Raw genomic sequence first — 24,992 nt, 5'->3', positions numbered from 1 at the left:
TGAGGAGTTCCGATTTTATTCCAAGGAATCAATCAAACAATCATTCTTTAGCCAAATATCTTATAGAGGAACCAAAATTTTATTCAAAATGAGAGACTTGGTCATTACTTCCTTGTCTAACATTTCTCCATAAAATTAAGGTTCCTTAAAGTCAGTGGCCCAAAGATTTTTACTTGATGAAAAGAACTTTTTATAATTTCCGAACTCTATTCAAATTTTATTTTCAAAAAATTTCCAACAAATTTTAGATCTTGTTCCAAGAAATCAATCAGTTACCTTATAGTCAAATGTCTTCTAAGGAAATTCAAAATTTCATTTCAAAGTGAGAGACTCGGTCATTACCTCCTTATCAACACTTTTCCATAAAATCAAATTCCATCTAAAGTCAAAAATCTAAAGATTTCTGTTTGATCAAAAAAATTTCATAATTACTAAAATTCTACTCGGGTTTTTTTTCAAAATTATTTCCTCCCAAGGAGCTTTCGATTTTATTCCAAGTATCTAATCAAACAGTTGTCTCCTTAGTCAAATATCTTTTAGGAGGTCTTGTAGACCACTCTTTTGTGGTCGTAGACCACTTTTCCCGCTTGGAGACTAGTTCCCGGTTTTCGGAGCCTTCGGCCGCGCGCCTTGACTCGGGACCGCTCAACGTTCTCCGTTTGGCGTGGTTTTTGAACCACACCTTGTTTCCTTGGCCTAGAGGGCCACTGTGGTTTGGGAGACCACTTTTGTGGTCGTAAACCAGTTTTGGTGCTCGTAAACTGGTTTTCGGGTCTCCCGGCTACGCACCTTGCCTCCCGGACTTTCGTCTTGCATCCTTTTTGGTTTGTTTTTCGTACAAACCTTGTTTTCCTTGTTTGGAAGGTGGTACAAGGGTGGGAGACCAGTTCTTCCCCTTGGAGACCACTTTGCTTCTTGCCAGCCAGTTTTCTGGTCGGGAAACTGGTCTCCCTAGTCTTTGGACCATCAAAAGTGGTCGGCCACCACACCATTTGCTTGTTTTCATGCTGCTGACCTTCTCCCACCATGGCTGACCACTTTTATTTTTGGGAGACCACTTATAGTGCTCGGCCGACCACTTGAAGTGGTCGACTTCTTTTTGTCACCTTTTTGGAGATATTTTCTTCTAGCTGGCACAGTTGGAAGGCACCAGAACCATCCTCCATACACGTGTATGGAGGGATAGCCTTGAACCCTTAGCTTCTTCAAGAAGCTTGAGCTTTTGTTCTCTATAAGAGGGAGGCTCCCTTCCCTCCTCTAGGTTCAGCTTTTTGTGTTAGAGAGTGATAGATGCACCCTTGTCTCTATAATCCTTCATCTCTTTCATTTTTGTGCCTTAAAGTGTCATTTTATCACACTTTTGTACACAAACACACTCAAATACCTTCCTTTTGTTGCTGAATCTTCTTGAGGTTTGTTTTGGTTGTTTTGGATTGGTTTTGATCAGAAAAACCTGCTGGAGTTGTGGTTTTGAAGGTGGTCTTCAAGGGTGAGCCTTTAACTCCTTAAACCCCCATTCTTGCTTAAGATTTTAGCCTTACTTGCATATTGTTTTAAGCTTAACTCTAAACTACAAAAATTTTTGATTTTGTATGCTTAAGATCTTTGTTTAAGGTTACTTTTGTGTTGGGGGCTGTTTACCCCCTCTTAGGCCTTGTTTGGCCTTGCTTTTGTGCCTTCTTTTTAAGCCTTTGGGACCACCTTGTTTTGGCCTTCTCACCACTGAAACTCAGAGGAATTTTAGTGGTGGGAAGGGTGTTTTGAGGTCCCAAAAAGGAGAGGGTCATCCCCTCTCCTTGTGTCTTGAATACTTGCTTCATATGCCTCATGTGTGAGCATGTTTGCTAAGCTTATGTTGGCCATATACTGGCTTGTATTTGGGCTTATTTTAGCATGGCATGCCACTTTTTTTACTTGGTTTTGTCACTCCATGCATGCCTAATACACTTGTAGTGTAAATCTCACAAACTAGTCTTGTATGCTTCATGAAGTAACATGTCATTCTAACTTATTTTGTTTCCATTTCAGCATGTTTTTGGTGATGTTTTGCCATGTCATACCTCTGTTAGGGTTTGGTTTGGTCACCTCTTGCATGCCTCATTCACTTGTAGTGCAATTCCATGAAATAGCCTAACATGCATCATGCTTTAACATGTCATTCTAACATGCTTTTGGCTTAACTTTAAGAAGCTTTTGTCCATGTTTTAGCATGCTCTAGCTCTGATTTGTGTTTTTTTGGTCATGCATGCCATGCTTTGTATAGCTATAGTGCATTCTAGTTTGTTAGCTTTGTGTGTCAAGTCCACTAGCATGCATTGCTTGGCCTATTTGAATGATTTGGCATCACTTATAATGTGATTTTAATCCATGTTTCATGGTCATGCACTTGCATTTATCACTCATTCAATGCGTTGGAGGGTTTCCCCCTTTATGCCTTAACATGAATCATTGCATATGCCTCCATGCCTACGCTTGCTAGCTATCATTTCAATGTGTTTTTGGGGTTATTTTGCCACGATATAACTCTAATTTTTATTGGTTAAGTCATCCCATGCTTGGTCTTAATAGGTGTAGTGTAATCCACCATATTTGCCTTGTATGCATTATACCTTATGCCCTTCATGTTAGCTTGTTTTGGCTTCCTTCCATACATGTTTTAGTATCATTTTAACATGTTCTAGGACTGTTTTGGGCTGCCTTTGCCATATGCTTCATGCTTTGTATAGCTGTAGTGCAATTGGCCTTGCTAGCTTTGTGTTTTGATGACTCGTGCATGCTATCTTGGGCTATTTAGATGATTTGACATCATTTAATACTTCATTTTAGAGCTTATAGCATAACTATATTCCCACTTCTTTCATGTTTTAAATGCCTTTGAGTATTGTGCATTGTTGTCTTATTGTGGCCTAGTGTGTATGCTTGCATGCCTAGGTCTTTGAGCCTCCATCTTAGCATGTTTTGGTCATTGTTTTGACCTATTTCAACTCTGTCCATGGTTGGTTCATGCATAGTTTCCATGTATTGCATGCCTCCTTTGTAGTCCTCTTTATTAGCTTTCATGCTTTAGGACCTTTGCATGCTATACTTGTGTTTGATTGAATGATTTGGCATCATTTCTTACTTAATTTCAGTGCATTTAGTGTTGTTACACTTCCGCATTTGTCACTCCTTGAGCCTTCTCGAGGGTTGTGCTCTTAGGCCTAGTTGAAAGGCCAATGCATTGTGCATGCATGCCTTGTCTTTTGTGCCTTGGTTTCATCATTATGGCCACTGATTTGGGCATGACCGAGGTCTATCCATTTTGGTTTAAGTCCATTGAGCATTATGTATGCCATGTAGTTCATCGCATTGAGTATGCCATGTTGTTTGCATGTTGATTCATCGCATAGTGTATGCCATGTTGTTTGCATGCTTAGGTCACATTGCATTGAGTATGCCATATGGTTCATTGCATTTGTGTATGCCATGTCCATTTGCATTGTGTATGCTAGTTGTTGTTTGTATTGTGCATGCATTAGCATAGTTTGCATGTTATTAGCTTTGTTAAGTTAATCATGTCACATTGCATTAAGTGGGCCATGTTGTTCTTAGTATTGTGCATGCATGCCATTAGCCTTGTTAGGTTGTTCATGTTGCATTGCATGTTTGCATGCTTAAGTTATATTGCATATTTGCATGCTTGTGTTGCATTGCATTTTTGCATACTCCATGTTACATAGCATTGTGCATGCCATGTTATGTGTTGCATTGTGTTTGGAATAGATATTAGTCCAAACACGGGAAATAAGGGACGTTTCATACTTGAAGTTATGAAACGTGCCTTAATTCTCAGTCGCCGACGCTCTTGATCATACATGATAGAGTTTTAGGCTTTATGTGTTTACTTGTGCATTCATTTCATATTGAATTGAGCAACTTCGCCTCTCGGCCATCATACATTGAGATGCGTGATTGGTGGTCCAAGGGTCGAGAACTACACTCCCTTGAGCTTATGAAATGATAGGGAGGGTGGTTGTGCACACATATCTTGCAAATGCATTACCATCCCCTTTCTTGCTCTCTGTTGCAGCAAAGTGGAAAAATGCAGCAACAACTGGTCGGCTAGCCAAAAAAACTAGATGGCCGACCACTTTTTCTGCCCTGCAACAACAAAAAGTGGTCGGCAGGTGGTCTCCCACATCAACAACCGGTCGGCCACCCTCCCACAGGTCCCCAAGGTGAGTTAGAAGCTATTTGGAGCTTGGTGTAAGTTTCTGAGAGCAATTACAAACAGAGGCAAATTGGGGCATCATGATGGATTTCCAAACGAGGTGACCGAGCATGCATGCACTCTTCTCCTTCTAAGGACCTTGTTTTACTGCTTTCCTTAGCTAGTTTATGCTTTGGTTCTGTACCTAAATAGTTAATGTGTTTAGCTATTTGTTCGTGTTTAATTAGCTAGTGTAGTTAGCTAATGAAACTGTTTTGTAATAGTTAGTTAACTAGGATTAGTTAATTAGCTTCGTTGTGTAATAAGTAGTTTAATTAGCTTAGATTAGCTAGTTAGCTTCTTATTCGGACCCTCCGTCAAGAGGGCTAACTGTTGTAATAAGCGTTCGTGTGTGTGATGCATGTCTTCCAACCCCCATTTCTTTCTCATTTTTACTTAACCACTTACGATGGTTAGTTTTAGGGCATATTTCAATTAGCATACCTTATGCTTTGCATGTGTGCATCCATTCATCTGTATTGCATGCACCGGGCTCGGCGCATCATACAAACTGCATAGTATTTCAATATTTACTTGAATACGTGTTCAACAGCATGTTATCAAGTTGCATTTCATATGCCATCTTAGAATAGCCGAGCCTATTTTGGCTGCATTTTTGCATGTGTTGCATTAGCCATCTTAACATGAACTAGGATCATGCATGATTTCTAACTAGTTCTTTGTTTTGGCTCGAAGTACACTGTGAGTGTTTATGCTTTAGCATATTGCATGTGTATTAATGTTGCCATGAAAGCATGTTTGCCATAAGGCTAACTGCTTAAGTGTTTAACAGCCTGAATGCCTGTGGGTGAAGGTTGGATTACTTAAATTGGAACAATTCATTGAAATCCTCGATTTAGCCTACTTGCGAGTAGCAAACTTCAAAATCATTTTCACAAACGAACATGCAATGTTTTGTTCCAACTTAGGCGATCTAGTCTATACTTATATGCTATGCGCATCACATAGTAATTCTAGGTTAATAACCAGAATAAGAACACATGTGTTTTCAAAAATAAAATATTATGCTTAGTACAAGCCGATCTTTGATCGGTCGAGCGGGGGAATTAGTTAATCCTTGATTTCCTCTTTCAGATGAGAAATCTCTTCCTGGAGGGAATTAGTTTGACCCATTTGCAGTCCAACCTCCTCGTTGAGTCTTTCCTTCATCTCCCTCAATTTAAGGATTTCACTTTGCAGATTCTCCACTGAAATGGCGAATGATGAATTCAGCTCATTCACGTTCCTATTCTCCTCCTTAACTTGCCGAATTTCTTCCTCCAAATCATGTTTGCATATTTCCAAGTCTTTCAACATTTGAAGCCCAATTTTAAGCTCCGATGCTAAAGCATTCTGCTCCTGTTGAGATTGAGAGTGCAAATTCTGCAAAGTTTAGGGGGTGGCTTCAACTTGCACGAAACACAATTGCTCATCTTGTACACAAGCTTGAAGCTTTTCCAACTCCTCGTGCTTCTCAGAAAGCTGTTGATCTTTCATTGCTATCTTCTTCTGTAACGCCCTCAAAATAATAACATTAAACCCATCAAATAGGACATGCATTTACATATAAACTAACCACATTTCTTTATTTCATTGAGTTTCATTACATAAGTATTACATGTTAACATCAAAACAAAATGCCCTACGGGCTTACAGCTTTCCAAGTTAACACTTGGTTTCAACAAAAGAGTACTAACTCGTTTACACATTAAGCCCTTGGCTTGAAGTTACATGTAATACATCAAAAGTAAAACAACTACACTATGTCCGCCTCTAGCCTCCCAAGCTATGTCCTTGGAGGTGGCATGCTTCCTGCACCTGAAAATGATATTCCCATATAGGGTGAGCCACAGCCCAGTAGAAATACACTAAACCAACCATGGATAATGACTAAAACATTAGCAATTGATAGTTGGTCAACACTGATACAATCACATAAATTACATATTTATGTCAACGACTTACAAGTCCCAATTACTTTTCATTTTCCCTTTTTCAACAGATAAGCTTGCTAGCTCTATCATCATTTCCACAGATATGTATAAAAACTATATCTCACATTCAGATAAGCATAAAAGCTATATCCACATTCTCAACAGATATGTATATCAACAACATCCACAGATAAGCATACAAGCTGTATCCACACTCTACAACAGATATGTATATCAACAATATCCACAGATAAGCATACAAGCTGTATCCACACTTCACAAAGATAAGCATATGAGCTCTATCTTCACTTCTCTAGACAAGCATATGAGCTCTGTCTACGGAGTTCATCCCCTATCTCCTCCCAATACCTATCCGGTTTAGAGGTACATCCCCTATCTTCCCCTAAACCGCGGAGTACATCCCCTATCTCCTCCTCTACACATAACGTATATAAACACATTGGTTCTATATACAATCACACAATACACACAATTAATGTATTCTATCAACCGTCAAGTTCCATGACACATTCCATTGATTAGTTTCCGTTTACCTAATCATCATGCATTGTCTACAACAATCTCGACTATCCTCCACCGATAGCCCAAAGCAGTTATTTCTAAAACAGAAAATAAATGCACAAATGGATATTCAATCAACATTTCATTTCCTCATTTCTCACCAATTAATTATCCCAATTAATTAAACAATGTAATTAGGCCATTTTCCATAATTACCATTTCAACCCTTAGGTTCCATTTTCATCAATGATTCAACAATCATTCCATTTTTCTATGCCAAACATGCATCTAGGTTTATTATGAATAAAACCCCAACTTTTGTAAAAATTACACAAAAGCCCCAAACTTTCACAAAATTACTAAACCAAGCCCAACATCTCAAAATACCAAAATTTAAAGACAAAACCCATAGAGAGGAGTAGGTTATCCCTACCTCAAATTCGGAGTCCCAAAGGAGAAGACGACAAAACTCAACGTGCTCCAAAACCCGAGATTTTCAGATTAAAATGAAGCCCTCGACGATCAACAACCTTTTTGTAAAGGCCAAAGGTGAGTAAATCACTCCTACTAGATCAAAACCTAGAGAGAAGGTAGAGTCTAGAGTGAGAGGCTCAACAATGGTGATTTTGGAAAAGTAAGAGAGAGAAGAGAAAGTGAAAAAGTGATTTGAAAAGTCACAATTTCGGGACTTTAACCCAGGTCTCCGCTCGAGCGTAAAACACCCCGCTCGAGCGTCCACTCACAGACTTCCGCTCGAGCGGCCAACCGCCCGCTCGAGCGCAGAATGCACTCGCCCAGCACTTTCGCAGAACCAGGCCTCCGCTCGAGCTCCCAACCCTACGCTCGAGCTCACAACACTGCACAACAAGATACTGGATGGATGTATTCCCCGCTCGAGCGCCAACACCTCCGCTCGAGCGGACAGGCCAAAAATCTGGGCAACTAGTTTTGGTTTCTAAACTCAACCAACCTGAAACAAACCTGCCCAACACATCCCATAACTCAAATACTAAGTAAAAAAAGATGCAAACAAGATGATAGACAACGACCAACATCCACGGACACATGTCCGGATCACGGTATAACAAGGGTAAACCCGGGATCGCTATAACCTCCCCCCCTTAAAGAATTTCGCCCCCGAAATTAAGTACAAGTTTTCCAAAAACAAATTTTTCTTCATTTTAAACAATGTTACACTTTAACATTCAACAATTTGACCCATTACCGGTCATCCCATCCCTTTAACAAGAGACATTCCACAATATGTAAACAACATATGTACTTTCAACATGCATCAACATTATGCACTATCCTTCCAATTTCAACAATATATTCAACAGATATAATGTTACATTCAACTTCCATATGAGGCAAGTTCCAAAACATACTTTCAATAAACCAAACATTTTCAATGTTTCACAACTTAAGACATATATAAAAGCTCTTAAGTTCAACAAAACGTAAAATTTAAATACAAGATCACACATCAACAAACAAGTCCGGATATTTCTCACGGACTTCCAACTCACGTTCCCAAGTGGCTTCCTCCACTCCGTGATGTTCCCATAAGACTTTCACCAAAGGAATGGTCTTACCACGCAGGACCTGATCCCGCCTATCCAAGACCCGAACCGGTCTCTCCTCATACGAGGCATCCTCATCTACCTCTAAATCAGTCCAATCCAACACATGTGATGGATCTGGCTCATACTTCCGAAGCATACTCACATGAAACACGTCATGCACTCCGGACAACTGCGGCGGTAAGGCCAATCGATAAGCAACCTCACCTATCCTCTCAAGGATCTCAAAAGGACCTATAAACCGAGGGGATAACTTCCCACTCTTCCCAAACCTCATCAGGCCTCGCCTAGGTGATATTTTCAGAAAGACATGATCACCTACCTCAAACGCCAAAGGCCTCCTCCTACGGTCGGCATAACTCTTTTGTCGACTCTGGGCTGTAACAAGCCTCCTACGGATAAGCTCAACTTTCTCCGTCGTCTCCCTAACCAACTCCGGACCCAACAAAGGTGCACCACCCACCTTGGCCCAACACACTGGAGACCTGCACGGTCGGCCATACAAGGCCTCAAACGGTGCCATACCAATGCTAGACTGAAAACTGTTGTTGTAGGCAAACTCTACCAATGGCAAGTGCCTCTCCCACGTCCCGCTGAAGTCCAGGACACAACCCCGAAGCATATCCTCGAGGATCTGAATAGTACGCTCGGACTGCCCGTCAGTCTGAGGATGGTAAGCCGTACTAAAGGTCAACTTAGTGCCCAAGGCACTCTGCAAACTCTGCCACAACCTAGCAGTAAAACGAGGATCTCTATCTGAGACGATCGTCACTGGGACCCCGTGCAATCTCACTACATCCCGAATATACAAATCGGCAAGATGATCTACCGAATCTCTCACGCGCATAGGAATAAAGTGCGCCGACTTAGTCAACCGGTCTACAACCACCCAAATAGCATCACTACCCCGCTGAGTCCTCGGAAGACCCACAACGAAGTCCATAGTGACATGCTCCCACTTCCACTCGGCAATAGGCAAGGGTTGCAACAAACCCGCTGGCCTCTGATGCTCGGCCTTCACTTGCTGGCAAGTAAGGCACTTCGATACGAAAACAGCCACATCTCTTTTCATACCCCGCCACCAAAACTGGCGACCCAAATCCTGATACATCTTAGTACCTCCCGGATGCACCGCAAGGCGCGAATGGTGAAACTCTCGGAGTACCTCCTCTCGGCAAGCCTCCGGTACAAACAAACGGTCTCGGTATCACACACTCAGGTCGGGATACACCGTCAAACCCTTCTCAACTTTCCCACTGGAGATCTTTTCTCGGAGGGATTCTACCTCAAGGTCACCTCTCTGTGCCTCTAACACTCTAATCACAAGTGTAGGCTGCACAACGACAGAAAACAAAGCCGCAGCCTCAACAGATTCGCCCAGTAGTAAATCAAACTCGCCAAGTGCTCCCAACATCACCCATTCCCGGATGGCTATACAAGCTACATCACTAATGGTTTTCCTACTAAGGGCATCGGCCACAACATTGGCCTTTCCCGGATGATAATGCAACTCAAAATCATAATCCTCGATGAACTCCATCCATCTCCTCTGCCTCAGATTCAAGTCTCTCTGTGTAAACAGATACTTCAAACTCTTGTGATCCGAGAATACCTCGAACCTCTCACCATAAAGGTAGTGCCTCCAGATTTTCAAGGCAAAAATCACAGCTGCTAACTCTAGGTCGTGTGTGGGGTAATTCTTCTCGTGTATTTTCAACTGACGTGAGCCATAAGCTACCACTTTCCCCTCTTGCATCAACACACAACCCAAACCCTCTCGTGAAGCATCACAATAAACCGCATAACCCAACCCTCTCTCCGGAATAATCAACACCGGAGCGGTGGTCAACCTAACTTTCAGCTCTTGGAACGACTTTTCACAAGTCTCACTCCACACAAACTTGACTCCCTTCTGAGTCAGTCTAGTCAACGGTGACGCTAACCTGGAGAAATCTTTCACAAACCGACGGTAATACCCAGCCAATCCCAGAAAACTGCGGATCTCAAACACACTCTTAGGCTGTGCCCAATCTTGCACTGCCTCAACCTTGGATGTATCAACAGACACCCCTTCCCCGGATACCACGTGGCCTAAGAATTTGACTTCCCTCAGCCAGAACTCACACTTCCCAAACTTGGCATACAGCCTATGGGCTCTAAGTAACTCAAGCACCACTCTCAAGTGTGCCTCGTGCTCCTCCTCAGAAGACGAATAGATAAGGATATCGTCCACGAAAACAACCACAAATCGGTCTAAGAACTCCCGGAAAATCCGGTTCATCAAGTCCATAAAGACTGCCGGTGCATTGGTAAGTCCGAATGGCATCACCAAAAACTCATAATGGCCATACCGCGTACGGAATGCCGTCTTAGGAATATCTTCCTCCCTGACCCTCAACTGATGGTAACCCGATCTCAAGTCTATCTTAGAGAAACAACGGGAACCCTTCAACTGGTCAAACAAATCATCTATACGGGGCATAGGATACTTATTCTTAATCGTAGCCCGATTCAACTTCCGGTAGTCTATACACAATCTCAAGGCACCATCTTTCTTTTTAACAAAGAGTGCCGGTGCTCCCCACGGTGAAACACTAGGGCGAACAAAGCCCTTATCTAGCAATTCCTGGAGCTGAACTTTCAACTCAACCAACTCTGCTGGAGCAAAACGGTAAGGTGCCATAGAAATCGGCGCCGTACCAGGCACTAAATCAATAGAAAACTCTATCTCTCGGTGAGGTGGCAAACTAACAAGATCTTCGGGAAAGACATCCGAATACTCACAAACCACCCTCGGTAACACAACCTGGGTCTCACCACTCTCACCACTCTCAAAACTGGCAAGTAGACTACTAAGCTCACTTCGCCCTCGCGAATCATACCCCGGTGGCAAAACACTACCAACCCGGTCTCCTATGAAATGGAACCACTCCCCGCTCAAGGTACACAATGTAACCCTCTGGCGGTAGCAATCAATAACAGCCCGGTATGACGATAACCAGTCCATACCCAAAATAACATCAAAACCCTTCATGGGCATGACAACAAACGGAAAAGGAAGCCTATAGTCGGCGACCTCTATATCACATCCTCTAACACCCTGTTTCAGAATCAACTCACCACCCAAAGGCGATACCACACAAATAGGAGATGCTAACTGTGCTAACTCCAATTCCAAAACAGATGCAAATGCAGCAGATACAAAAGAATGAGATGCACCCGTGTCTATCAACACATTAGCAACTGAGTTGCAAAACAGAAAAGTACCTCTCACTACTGATGGAGCCGGTACTAAGTCCTGCGCGGTAACAGCATACACGCGCCCCGTAGGCCCCTGGTCTACCTGCTCACCTCTCGGAGCAAAAGACTACTGCACAGACTGGGATGACGAAGCTCCCGGATTGGCCCTCGAGGCCTGCACAGACTGAGCTGGCTGAAAACCCTGCGTCTGCCTAGAACCAGACGCTCCCGAAGTGGCACTCAACTGTGGGCAAAACCTCTTCATGTGCCCAGGTTGTCCACACTGATAACAAGTCAGGAGCTGCCCCCTGCCCAAACTCTGACTCGGCGGTCTAGCTGAAGAAGAAGCAGCTTTCTGACCCCCACCCTTCTGCGGGCAAACCGAAACCTTGTGACCCAACTGGCCACACTTGTAACAGGTGAAATCCCCCTGACCACCTCTCCCGGAGCCTGCACTCGGCACTGGGAAGGTCGATCTAGCAACACCACCCTGCGACTGCTGAGGGTTAGAACCCCTCTGCCTCCTGCCATCACTCTGACTATCCTGGCTCCTCTTGGAGCCTCTCTGACCCTCATCCTCCTCCTGCATCATAAGCTCCATATGAGCTGCAGCATCCACTAGGTGTCTATACTCTCGAATATAAGACCCACCAATTCTCAACTTGAGGCCCCGCCTCAACTTCCGCTCAAACTCATAGCAACGGCGTTCCTCAGACGCCACCAGTTCAGGTGCAAACCTAGACAGACTGGTAAAAGTAGCCTCAAACTCGGCCACTGACAAGCCCTGCTGATTAAGCCGGCTAAACTGATCCCTCAGCTTCTCCCTAGCTGCTGCTGATAAAAACCTCTCCTGAAAAGCATTCACAAACGCCTCCCAAGTACCACCAACACGAGCTTTCTCGTACTTCCACCATTGACCCGCATCTCCCTTCAGTTGGAAGGATGCCAAGGTCACTTTCAGTGCTCCGTCCTCGATGCCAAGCATCTCAAACGTCTTCGTTGTCTGTTCGAGCCATTCATCTGCCTTAAGCGGCTCTTTAGGATCCCCGATAAACTCGTCCGGATTACACCGAAAGAACTCCCTCTTCAAGAAGGAAGGCCCTGTCTCAGCTGCCTGATTCCCAGCTCTAAGAATACCCAAAGCTCCCGCTATCTCTCTGGCCAAGGCACCCATAGCCTGCTGACCTACTGGCTCGGCCACATTGGCCTGCCCAACTCCCTCCTGTATTGTCGGAATCTCACCCTATAACGGTACTTCCTGCCTCGCAGGTCTACCACGCCTAGCACCTCTTCCTCGTCCTGACATCCTAATAAAGGCAACACAGAACGTTAGCACATTCATAGGTGTGCCGAAACTAAACACTCACGTCCTAATATATGGACAAGTGTAATTCACTCCACATAAGCACATAAACACATAAGCACTTACGAATTTCATTTCCGGATAATAATAGTCCCGAGACGTTACTAGAGTTCCGGTTAGAAACAGCGTTGATCAAGTGCTTTTCCAACAAGACTCCCAGAAACTCAAGGATCCAATCAATATCCCAGAAATTAAATCCCATACCCACATAGTCACATAAGCATGTTAGCATTTAAGCACATAGCATATGGTACTACATCTAAGTCTCTATCAAGCGAGACAAACCCATTGTGATACTAATCACTTCCCACGTACCCGAAGTATTCGAACCCGGTACGCTCTGATACCAAGTTGTAACGCCCTCAAAATAATAACATTAAACCCATCAAATAGGACATGCATTTACATATAAACTAACCACATTTCTTTATTTCATTGAGTTTCATTACATAAGTATTACATGTTAACATCAAAACAAAATGCCCTACGGGCTTACAGCTTTCCAAGTTAACACTTGGTTTCAACAAAAGAGTACTAACTCGTTTACACATTAAGCCCTTGGCTTGAAGTTACATGTAATACATCAAAAGTAAAACAACTACACTATGTCCGCCTCTAGCCTCCCAAGCTATGTCCTTGGAGGTGGCATGCTTCCTGCACCTGAAAATGATATTCCCATATAGGGTGAGCCACAGCCCAGTAGAAATACACTAAACCAACCATGGATAATGACTAAAACATTAGCAATTGATAGTTGGTCAACACTGATACAATCACATAAATTACATATTTATGTCAACGACTTACAAGTCCCAATTACTTTTCATTTTCCCTTTTTCAACAGATAAGCTTGCTAGCTCTATCATCATTTCCACAGATATGTATAAAAACTATATCTCACATTCAGATAAGCATAAAAGCTATATCCACATTCTCAACAGATATGTATATCAACAACATCCACAGATAAGCATACAAGCTGTATCCACACTCTACAACAGATATGTATATCAACAATATCCACAGATAAGCATACAAGCTGTATCCACACTTCACAAAGATAAGCATATGAGCTCTATCTTCACTTCTCTAGACAAGCATATGAGCTCTGTCTACGGAGTTCATCCCCTATCTCCTCCCAATACCTATCCGGTTTAGAGGTACATCCCCTATCTTCCCCTAAACCGCGGAGTACATCCCCTATCTCCTCCTCTACACATAACGTATATAAACACATTGGTTCTATATACAATCACACAATACACACAATTAATGTATTCTATCAACCGTCAAGTTCCATGACACATTCCATTGATTAGTTTCCGTTTACCTAATCATCATGCATTGTCTACAACAATCTCGACTATCCTCCACCGATAGCCCAAAGCAGTTATTTCTAAAACAGAAAATAAATGCACAAATGGATATTCAATCAACATTTCATTTCCTCATTTCTCACCAATTAATTATCCCAATTAATTAAACAATGTAATTAGGCCATTTTCCATAATTACCATTTCAACCCTTAGGTTCCATTTTCATCAATGATTCAACAATCATTCCATTTTTCTATGCCAAACATGCATCTAGGTTTATTATGAATAAAACCCCAACTTTTGTAAAAATTACACAAAAGCCCCAAACTTTCACAAAATTACTAAACCAAGCCCAACATCTCAAAATACCAAAATTTAAAGACAAAACCCATAGAGAGGAGTAGGTTATCCCTACCTCAAATTCGGAGTCCCAAAGGAGAAGACGACAAAACTCAACGTGCTCCAAAACCCGAGATTTTCAGATTAAAATGAAGCCCTCGACGATCAACAACCTTTTTGTAAAGGCCAAAGGTGAGTAAATCACTCCTACTAGATCAAAACCTAGAGAGAAGGTAGAGTCTAGAGTGAGAGGCTCAACAATGGTGATTTTGGAAAAGTAAGAGAGAGAAGAGAAAGTGAAAAAGTGATTTGAAAAGTCACAATTTCGGGACTTTAACCCAGGTCTCCGCTCGAGCGTAAAACACCCCGCTCGAGCGTCCACTCACAGACTTCCGCTCGAGCGGCCAACCGCCCGCTCGAGCGCAGAATGCACTCGCCCAGCACTTTCGCAGAACCAGGCCTCCGCTCGAGCTCCCAACCCTACGCTCGAGCTCACAACACTGCACAACAAGATACTGGATGGATGTATTCCCCGCTCGAGCGCCAACACCTCCGCTCGAGCGGACAGGCCAAAAATCTGGGCAACTAGTTTTGGTTTCTAAACTCAACCAACCTGAAACAAACCTGCCCAACACATCCCATAACTCAAATACTAAGTAAAAAAAGATGCAAACAAGATGATAGACAACGACCAACATCCACGGACACATGTCCGGATCACGGTATAACAAGGGTAAACCCGGGATCGCTATATCTTCACTAGATTTTCCATCTCTAACCGCAGGGATTGATTTGATGTCTCCAACAGAACTCACTTTTCTTCAGCACTCTTGAGCTTTGCAGTCTCAATCAGAACCACACTGTTAAGGCATCTGATTTCCTCTTGAGCACAAGAGAGTTCACTCTCCAGCTTAGATATTTTCTCCAAGCAATGCTCACACCGATGTGGCATTTCAGGCGTGTGACGTTCACGTTCATGTGCTGAAGATCCCGAAGGTGAATCATCAGACAGCACAAACGGGACTTGGTTAGGAAATGCTTCTGCCATGGTTCAATCAGCCTGGCGGAGCCCCCCTGTTGTGTGATCATACCTTTCCGCCAAGGCACGGTACGCTCGGTAGAACTCCTCAACCAGTTTCATGAGCTTGGGCCTTTTTTTGTAGTACTTCCTGCCCTTCTTGCAAAGGAATCTGCATCTTCTTCAATGAGCTTGATCATTGCTTTGACTTTGGCATCCATATCTGTTCGGAAAACCACATGTGGAAGAGTTAATATTGTGGCCTTAAAAAAAAGCTTTAAAATAGGCCATCAAATATTTGAGACACTTCAAATATGATTTCAAACAGGCTTAAATGTATTTATTATTATTAAAATAGGGGAAGCATTGGGACCAATTATGACTGGAACTTTTATGACTGTTAAAAACTGAAGACAGATGGATCAAATGACCATTAGATCAATTTTCTTAGAACGCACTGAGGTGATCTACGTACTCTATCATTAATGAATGCAAAGCGTCATATGAAAAAACATACAAACTAGTAGGAAATGATATGAAATACAAGAAGAAACTTACTAGACTTCTTGGAAGAAGAGTGTCATTCATGCTGATTTCAACTTTGTAACAAGGTAGTAATAATAGTATAAAAAGTAGGAAAGATAACATTCGAGGACATTTTAATGCTAACCCATAAACCAAACAACCACTAATTGTCATGGACCAAGGCCAGAATAATTTATCAAAAGAAAATCAAGAATTCCATATAGGTTGCAAAACCTTAGGTGGGAACCTATAGCATGGAAGCCATACCAAAAAACTTGAAAAATAGAAAAAACAGCGAATAAGACTTCAACTTGACACTAGCATTGTCAGCTCTTTCTCAGCTTGAAAATGAGATACATCCCAATCTAGGAATAAATGGAAACTAAGAATTGAGGAAGGAAGCACTATCACGAATCATATTTGCATGGGAAAAAGGTTAAAATTTGAAACCAAAACAGTAATCCCAATGCCTTAGTTTAAACTGCATTATGAGTTACTCCGCATAAACATGTTTCTAAAACTCGATTCTTGGTTTGAACCACATAATCGTGGTTCTAGAAGAGAAATATCACCTCCAAGTATGCAACTTAGGTATTACCTTCTAGGTCAAGGAACCCTAACAAAGTTCACTCACACTTAAGATCACGAGATTCAATTGCAAACCTACATCGTATATTACTTGTATGCTAATAGAGTTTAATCAACTCTACTCAAAGTTGAGTAGTTGGCACAATGGTATCCCTACTTGCTAGGGCTATTTTGATTCAATAAATGCAACCCCACGAATCAAATTTTTTCTTGGAAAAATTATCAATAAGTCCTATTTTGCTCTCAAGATTACTATTGAGTCCTATCAAATTTTATTTTGGACAAATAAGTCCTATTTTTTATAAAATGTTGCCCAAAAGTTCAATTCTCCATAATGGTGAATTTTATCCCAATTTTACCTTTCTCATTTAATATGAACAACAATTTTATAAACAATTTTAGTTACTTAAAATTATATATTTTAATTGTACAAATTATGAATATTATATTAACCAAAAATCATAAACAACATTTGGATTGGAAAAACTATAGCATCAAATTTCATCATTTTCTAAAATCCTCCGAAAGTCTTAACTTCAACATATGTTTCTGAACTAACTCCCTCTCCATTGCTGTATGAAGTTCAACCCAAAGCCAATGTCAAAAAGTGTTAGCCGTTATTTATGTACTAAATTATTATTTAACACAACAAAAATGGTTCCATATCTAATGGAAGGAATGGAAATCCAAATAATAACTATCAAGAAATTCCATACTTGGGCTTTCTTTTTCTATATATATATTTTTTTGGCAAGTCCCATCCCTTTTTTTTTTTTGCTCACAAGGGTGTCCGGGGCTTCTCCCCAACTAATCCCCCAAGTACATGTAGTCCTCTCGTCCCACATATATCAGTAATTACCGGACCAAAGACCTAGGAGTAAGTTCCCTAACTTGATAATATGAAGGTCTGCCTCTGCTTTCTACTATCTTATAATTTCATGATTCTTTAAAATAATAAACAACATAAAGAAAAGAAAAGGACAAACACAGAAATATCAATTGCAAGCAAAAGACATCAATCCTTAAAACTAGAAACCAACAAAAATTAAGTGACAAAACAAACACCTTTAAGATTTTCCTGAAGCCATTTTGAATTCTTTGGGCTATTGTGACTGTCCCACCACCAAGAATACGAGGGCCTGGACTTAGAATGCAGCATTGTCGCCATGACTCCAGCAATGAACAAAAATAGGACTGGTTCAAAAGAGGAGGAAAATGTGAATCAGCTCCAACTTCAATGGCCTCCAAATCAGAGAAACACTGGTTCAAAAGAGGAGGAAAATGTGAATCGGATCTTAATCACCTAACCAATCTTAATCTGTAAGCACAGAGGATGAAGAAATATCAACATTTTGTGGTATTTTATAAATTTACAATAAGGTAAAAAAAAATGAGCAACAATATCACAAGTATTTGGAGTGCATACCTTGATCTCCTCAATCCCAAAACAATACAGCATGAAAACTACCTAATCAACAATACCCACAACAAGGATCAATACAAATGTTGAAAGGATTTAACAGGAAGACACCCAGTAAAATAAAACAAAAACCAAATCCAAACACTCTCTCTCTCTCTCTCTCTCTCTCTGTATCTAACTAGCATTTTATTCGCCAAGTTGGTACTGTAATGCATGTATTAATACATAAATAAAAAAAATAATGGCGGCCAAATTAGGAACATTATCGTTTCCATAATCCCATTTAATTAAATCATAACTGCAATTTTTTTTTACCATAAATAAATATAGGTAACTGTATAATGTATACATAAGGGGGTGTTTGGGAAGTTTGGTTTTTGGTTTTTTATTGTTTTTTTTTCACTAAAAAACAAATTGATTACAAAACCAAAAAAAAACAATCTAAACAAAATATCACATCAAACCTCATAATCATTTCACTTTTTATCTCGCAAACATCACATCCAACCACAAAAAAACCCAACTATCTTCCCAAACACAAAAAAAAATTTCTCCAATAATATCCTACAATTAAAAAAACCTATAAAAAAAACCCACTTCCCAAACACTCACATAGTATATATTTATTTTTTTATTTTAATTTGTTTAATTGACAATTGAGATATAATAATAATAATAATAATAATAATAATAATAATAATAATAATAATAATAATAATAATAATAATAATAGAATCCATTATGTTTGGCAATTGTTAAAAAAGTCATTCATTTTCTAAATATTTTTGTATTTTGTTAAAAAAATATATTTGTATTAAAAAATTTATTTTTTAAGTCCTCGTAATTTAGAAGGACATAATTTTTTGTTTATAATATTTAAAACCAAAAATGATAAAAAATTAAGGGAGAATTATTTATAAGTCCCTTTTCAGACACTTATGGTAGGCTAAGTCCTATGTAATTTCTTATAGAGTCTCAAGTCCTATTTAGATAGGAATGTATTCCACATGATCCTACATAAACGTAACGTGACGTGACACTTACATAAATGTAACGTAACGTGACACCTATATAAACGTATCGTAACGTGACGCCTACATAAACGTAACGTAACATGTCACGTTACGTTTCGCAAACTTAATGAGTTTTTATTTTTTAAAATTGAATGTGAAAATGTTGCTGGTTTATGTTGGTGTCACGTTACGTTTCATATAAATATGATCTATGGTAACATTCAATTTCCTATATAACGTAAAGTAACATGACACCTACATAAACATAACGTGACACCTATGATCTATGACAACTAGGGATGGCAATTTAAACCCGGCCCGACGGGGACCCGATCCCCCGACCCCGAAATAAGTGATTTTTCCCCGAAAAATATTCCCGCGGGGACGAGGATGGTATTAAAAAATCACTCCCCAATCAATTTCGAGCCGGGGACGGGGGCTCGTCAGCCCTGGCCCCGGCCCCGCCCCGGAATTTCCCCGATTCATCCCCGCCTCTGATGATTAGTTGTATTATTAAATATTAGTTGTATTATATTTTGTATTATATTTTCCCCGATTATATTTTGTATTATATAAATATTAGTTGTACTTTTGTTCTCAACTCTCTCAGATGATCTCATTTCCTCTCATTTCCTCTGTGTCTCTCTCTCTCACCGACCGTGGCCCTCATCTCTCTCTCCCTCAAATATCAGACTCAGTCTCATCTCTCTCTCTCCCTCCCTCTCCTCTCCCTCTCCCTCTCCCTCTCCCCCTCCCCCTCCATCTCCCTCCGTCCGTGAAGCGTTCCATCGTCAAATCCCTCCGTCCGTGAAGCCTTCACGGTGAAGCCCTCCGTCCATCAGATCGTGAAGCTTTCAAAGAAGCGGCAGAGAGAAGAACAGCGTGGAAGGTACCGTGAGCAAGACAAACTAAATAAGAGAATCCAGAAAAATGCCAGGGACTAAATGTTCCAATTTGCAGATTCCCTTTCCCAGTTTTGTTTTTATAGGGGGACACAAAGGGGTCAATGGTGTAATGGATAGACTCAGAGGTGTTGAGGTTGCAATAATAACTGACCTTAATTATCTGGGATACAAGAAGAGTTGGTTTGGTTTGGTAACATTTGTGTAAAAACTATTCAAGAAATTAATTTTGGGAAATTCATTTGCCTCAGTGATTTTTTTAAAATTATTTATTTGTGTTAAGTCTGGAACTTTAAAAAATCTATTAAAGTTTAACATTTTAGGATTATGACTTTTAGGCTTTTTTGAACCCAAAAACAGCTTAGGAAAAGCCTAAAACTAGATATTTTTTTACTTCTTTTCTGGGTTTTCTTATTTTTCTCTGAAGTTGAGAGAAGGGCAGTTGAGGTAAAAGCAAAAGCTTATTGATATATATGAGATGTTGACTTATCTGATCATTAAGGCCTCCTTTGGGAATCTTCTTTTTTAGTTAAAAAGTCAAAAAGTTACTAAATTAGTCAAAAAGTCAATAATTCATATTAAAAAGTCAAAGGTTCTTTTTTTTCTTTATTTTTTATACATCTTTTCATAAAAAGTTAAAAAGTCATCTTAAACATACTAATTTTTTTTAATTCATATTTCAGTCAAAAGTTATTAAATTAGTATGTTCTCAAACGAAGCCTAATTTCAGGGTCTTGGGGATAATTGAATTGCGCGCAAATTGATCGGATACCTAATTATCAAAAAAAATGATGTTGGTTTGTCTTGTCTTACGGCTCCCCATGGTCTTAAAACAAGGTGTTATGACTACTTGCACAACTAGTTGATTAATTATTGAAGCATATAATCAATGGAAGTACACTTTTCGAATCTCTTTAATTATTGAAGCATATAATATTTTACCAGCCAGTGAAGTATAATTTTTCAAATCTCTTTGTTCAATTTTAGCCCCTTTGACTGTAAGTTATAAGCTAGTTTAATGTGGTTTTTTTTTTTTTTGTTAATTTGGTGTTAAATTTGTTAACAAAAATTGTCGCGTGACTCTGGCACTACTGCCACTAATACAATTTTAATTGAAATAAAAAGATAATTGTTGGGGTATTTCAAATTTGAAACATAAGTCATAAAACTGCATTTGTAAAAAAAATAAAAAATTGACGATGATGTAATTTCAAAGGGTCAACCAGATCGATATTCCCATTTGTTCTTATTTTTCTTTTATTTTTTGTCATATATCAATTATTTGATTAAAAACTTTGTTTTCAAGGGTCTCTTATTGAAGTAGTCCCATTAAAATTAATTGGAAAAAGAGTTGAAATTTTGATTTTCTGCAAAATCAAACTACTGCATTCAATCAAATTATCTTGAGGAAATTTTAAAAAATTAGGTTTCTTCACAAAATCAAAAATTAGTGACATTTTTAACTATTTCTGATGTTTTTTTTCATTTTACAAATGAGGAAAAATATTCGAAGAACGTTGTAGGTTTTGTAGGTATTTTTTGTAATTTTAATATTTTAATTTGGCTCAAATTTTATTTTAATATCCCATTACTTCAATTTAAACGATTTAGTTACTACATTTTAAGTCTAATTTTAATTAGATTGTTAAAATTAACAATTTTATAATAAGTTTCAAATTTCTCCTATATACGTGTAGAAGAAACTAATAATTATTTGAACAAAATAATTAAATTGAGACTAGGTTTAAAGCATTATTCAAACTAAAATAATAAGGTTAAAAATAAAATTTAAATTAAATTTTAAAAGTGAAAAGTGTAATTTACTCTAATAAAAAATAATTGAGAGGGATATAATAAAATGAAATTATAGCGATCCCGGGTTTACCCTTGTTGTATAGTGATCCGGACATGTGTCCGTGGATGTTGGTAGTTGTTTATTATCTTGTTTACATCCTTTCTTACTTTGTATTTGAGTTATAGGATGTGTTGAGCGGGTTTGTTACAGGTTGGTTGAGTTTAGAAACCAAAACTAGTTGCCCAGATTTTTTGGCCTGTACGCTCGAGCGGAGGTGTTGGCGCTCGAGCGTAGATTACATCCATCCAGTATCTTGTTGTGCAGTGTTGTGAGCTCGAGCGTAGGGATTGGGAGCTCGAGCGGAGGCCTGGTTCTGCAAAAGTGCTAGGCGAGTGCATTCTGCGCTCGAGCGGGAGGTTGGCCGCTCGAGCGGAAGTCTGTGAGTGGCCGCTCGAGCGGGGTGTTTTACGCTCGAGCGGAAGACTGGGTCTAAGTCCCGAAATTGTGACTTTTCAAATCACTTTTTCACTTTCTCTTCTCTCTCTTACTTTTCCAAAAACACCATTGTTGAGTCTTTCTCTCTAGATACTACCTTCTCTCTAGGTTTTGATCTAGTAGGAGTGATTTACTCACCTTTGGCCTTTACAAAAAAGTTGTTGATCGTCGAGGGCTTCATTTTAATCTGAAAATCACGGGTTTTGGAGCACGTTGGGTTTTGTCGTCTTCTCCTTTGGGACTCCGAATTTGAGGTAGGGATAACCTACTCCTCTCTATGGGTTTTGTCTTTAAATTTTGGTATTTTGAGATGTTGGGCTTGGTTTGGTAATTTTGTGAAAGTTTGGGGCTTTTGTGCAATTATACAAAAGTTGGGGTTTTATTCATAATAAACCTAGATGCATGTTTAGCATGAAAAAAAATGGAATGATTGCTGAATCATTGAAGAAAATGGGACCTAAGGGTTGAAATGGTAATTATGGAAAATGGCCTAATTACATTGATTAATTAATTGGGATAATTAATTGGTGAGAAATGAGGAAATGAAATGTTGATTGAATATCCATTTGCGCATTTATTTTCTGTTTTAGAAATAACTGCTTGGGGCTATCGGTGGAGGATAGTCGTGATTGTTGTAGACAATGTATGTTGATTAGGCAAACTGAAACTAATCAATGGAATGTGTTATGGAATTTGACAGTTGCTAGAATACATTAATTGTTTGTATTGTGTGATTGTATATAGAACCAATGTGTTTATATGCGTTATGTGTAGAGGAGGAGATAGGGGATGTACTCCGCGGTTTAGGGGAAGATAGGGGATGGACCTCTAAACCGGATAGGTATTTGGAGGAGATAGGGGATGTACTCCGTAGACAGAGCTCATATGCTTGTCTAGAGAAGTGAAGATAGAGCTCATATGCTTATCTTTGTGAAGTGAAGTGTGGATACAGCTTGTATGCTTATCTGTGGATATTGTTGATATACATATCTGTTGTAGAGTGTGGATACAGCTTGTATGCTTATCTGTGGATATTGTTGATATACATATCTGTTGAGAATGTGGATATAGCTTTTATGCTTATCTGAATGTGAGATATAGTTTTTATACATATCTGTGGAAATGATGATAGAGCTAGTATGCTTATCTGTTGTTAAAAGGAAAATGAAAAGTAATTGGGACTTGTAAGTCGTTGACATAAATATGTTATTTATGTGACTGTATCAGTGTTGACCAACTATCAATTGCTAATGTTTTAGTCATTGTCCATGGTTGGTTTAGTGTATTTCTACTGGGCTGTGGCTCACCCTATATGGGAATATCATTTTCAGGTGCAGGAAGCATGCCACCTCCAAGGACATAGCTGGGAGGCTTGTGGCGGGCATAGTTTTGTCGTTTTACTTTGATTTATTACATGTAATTTCAAGCCAAGGGCTTAATGTGTAAACGAGTTAGAACCCCTTTGTTGTAACCAAGTGTTAACTTGGAAAGCTGTAAGCCCGTAGGGCATTTTGTTATGAGATTAATGTGTAATACTTATGTAACGGAATTCTAATGAATGAAAGGAATGTGGATAGTTTAAATGTAAATGCATGTCTTATCTGGTGGGTTTATTGTTATTGTTTTGAGGGCGTTACAACTTGGTATCAGAGCGTACCGGGTTCGAATACTTTGGGTACGTGGGAAGTGATTAGGATCACAATGGGTTTGTCTCGCTTGATAGAGACTTAGATGTAGTATCATATGCCATGTGCTCAATTGATAACATGCTTATGTGACTATGTGGGTATGGGATTTAATTTCTAGGATGTTGATTGGATCCTTGAGTTTCTGGGAGTCTTGTTGGAAAAGCACTTGATCAATGCTGTTTCTAACCGGAACTCTAGTAACGTCTCGGGACTATCATTATCCGGAAATGAAGTTCGTAAGTGCTTATGTGTTTATGTGCTTATGTGGAGTGAATTATAGTTGTCCATGCATTAGGACGTGAGTGATTAGTTTCGGCACACCTATGAATGTGCTAACGTTCTGTGTTGCCTTTATTAGGATGTCAGGACGAGGAAGAGGTGCTAGGCGTGGTAGACCTGCGAGGCAGGAAGTACCGTTACAGGGTGAGATTCCGGCAGTGCAGGAGGGAGTTGGGCAGGCCAATGTGGCCGAGCCAGTAGGTCAGCAGGCTATGGGTGCCTTGGCCAGAGGGATAGCAAGAGCTTTGGGTATTCTTAGAGCTGGGAATCAGGCAGCTGAGACAGGGCCTTCCTTCTTGAAGAGGGAGTTCTTCCGGTGTAATCCGGATGAGTTTATCGGGGATCCTAAAGAGCCGCTTAAGGCAGATGAATGGCTCGAACAGACAACGAAGACGTTTGAGATGCTTGGCATCGAGGACGGAGCACTGAAAGTGACCTTGGCATCCTTTCAACTGAAGGGAGATGCGGGTCAATGGTGGAAGTACGAGAAAGCTCGTGTTGGTGGTACTTGGGAGGCGTTTGTGAATGCTTTTCAGGAGAGGTTTTTGTCTGCAGTAGCAAGGGAGAAGCTGAGGGATCAGTTTAGCCGGCTTAATCAGCAGGGCTTGTTAGTGGCCGAGTTTGAGGCTACTTTTACCAGTCTGTCTAGGTTTGCACCTGAACTGGTGGCGTCTGAGGAACGCCGTTGCTATGAGTTTGAGCGGAAGTTGAGGCGGGGCCTCA

This window comes from Camellia sinensis, chromosome 6 (assembly GCF_055761805.1).
Source record: "Camellia sinensis isolate YWXY chromosome 6, ASM5576180v1, whole genome shotgun sequence".
Taxonomy (NCBI): domain Eukaryota; kingdom Viridiplantae; phylum Streptophyta; class Magnoliopsida; order Ericales; family Theaceae; genus Camellia; species Camellia sinensis.
This window is presented reverse-complemented; position numbering follows the sequence as displayed.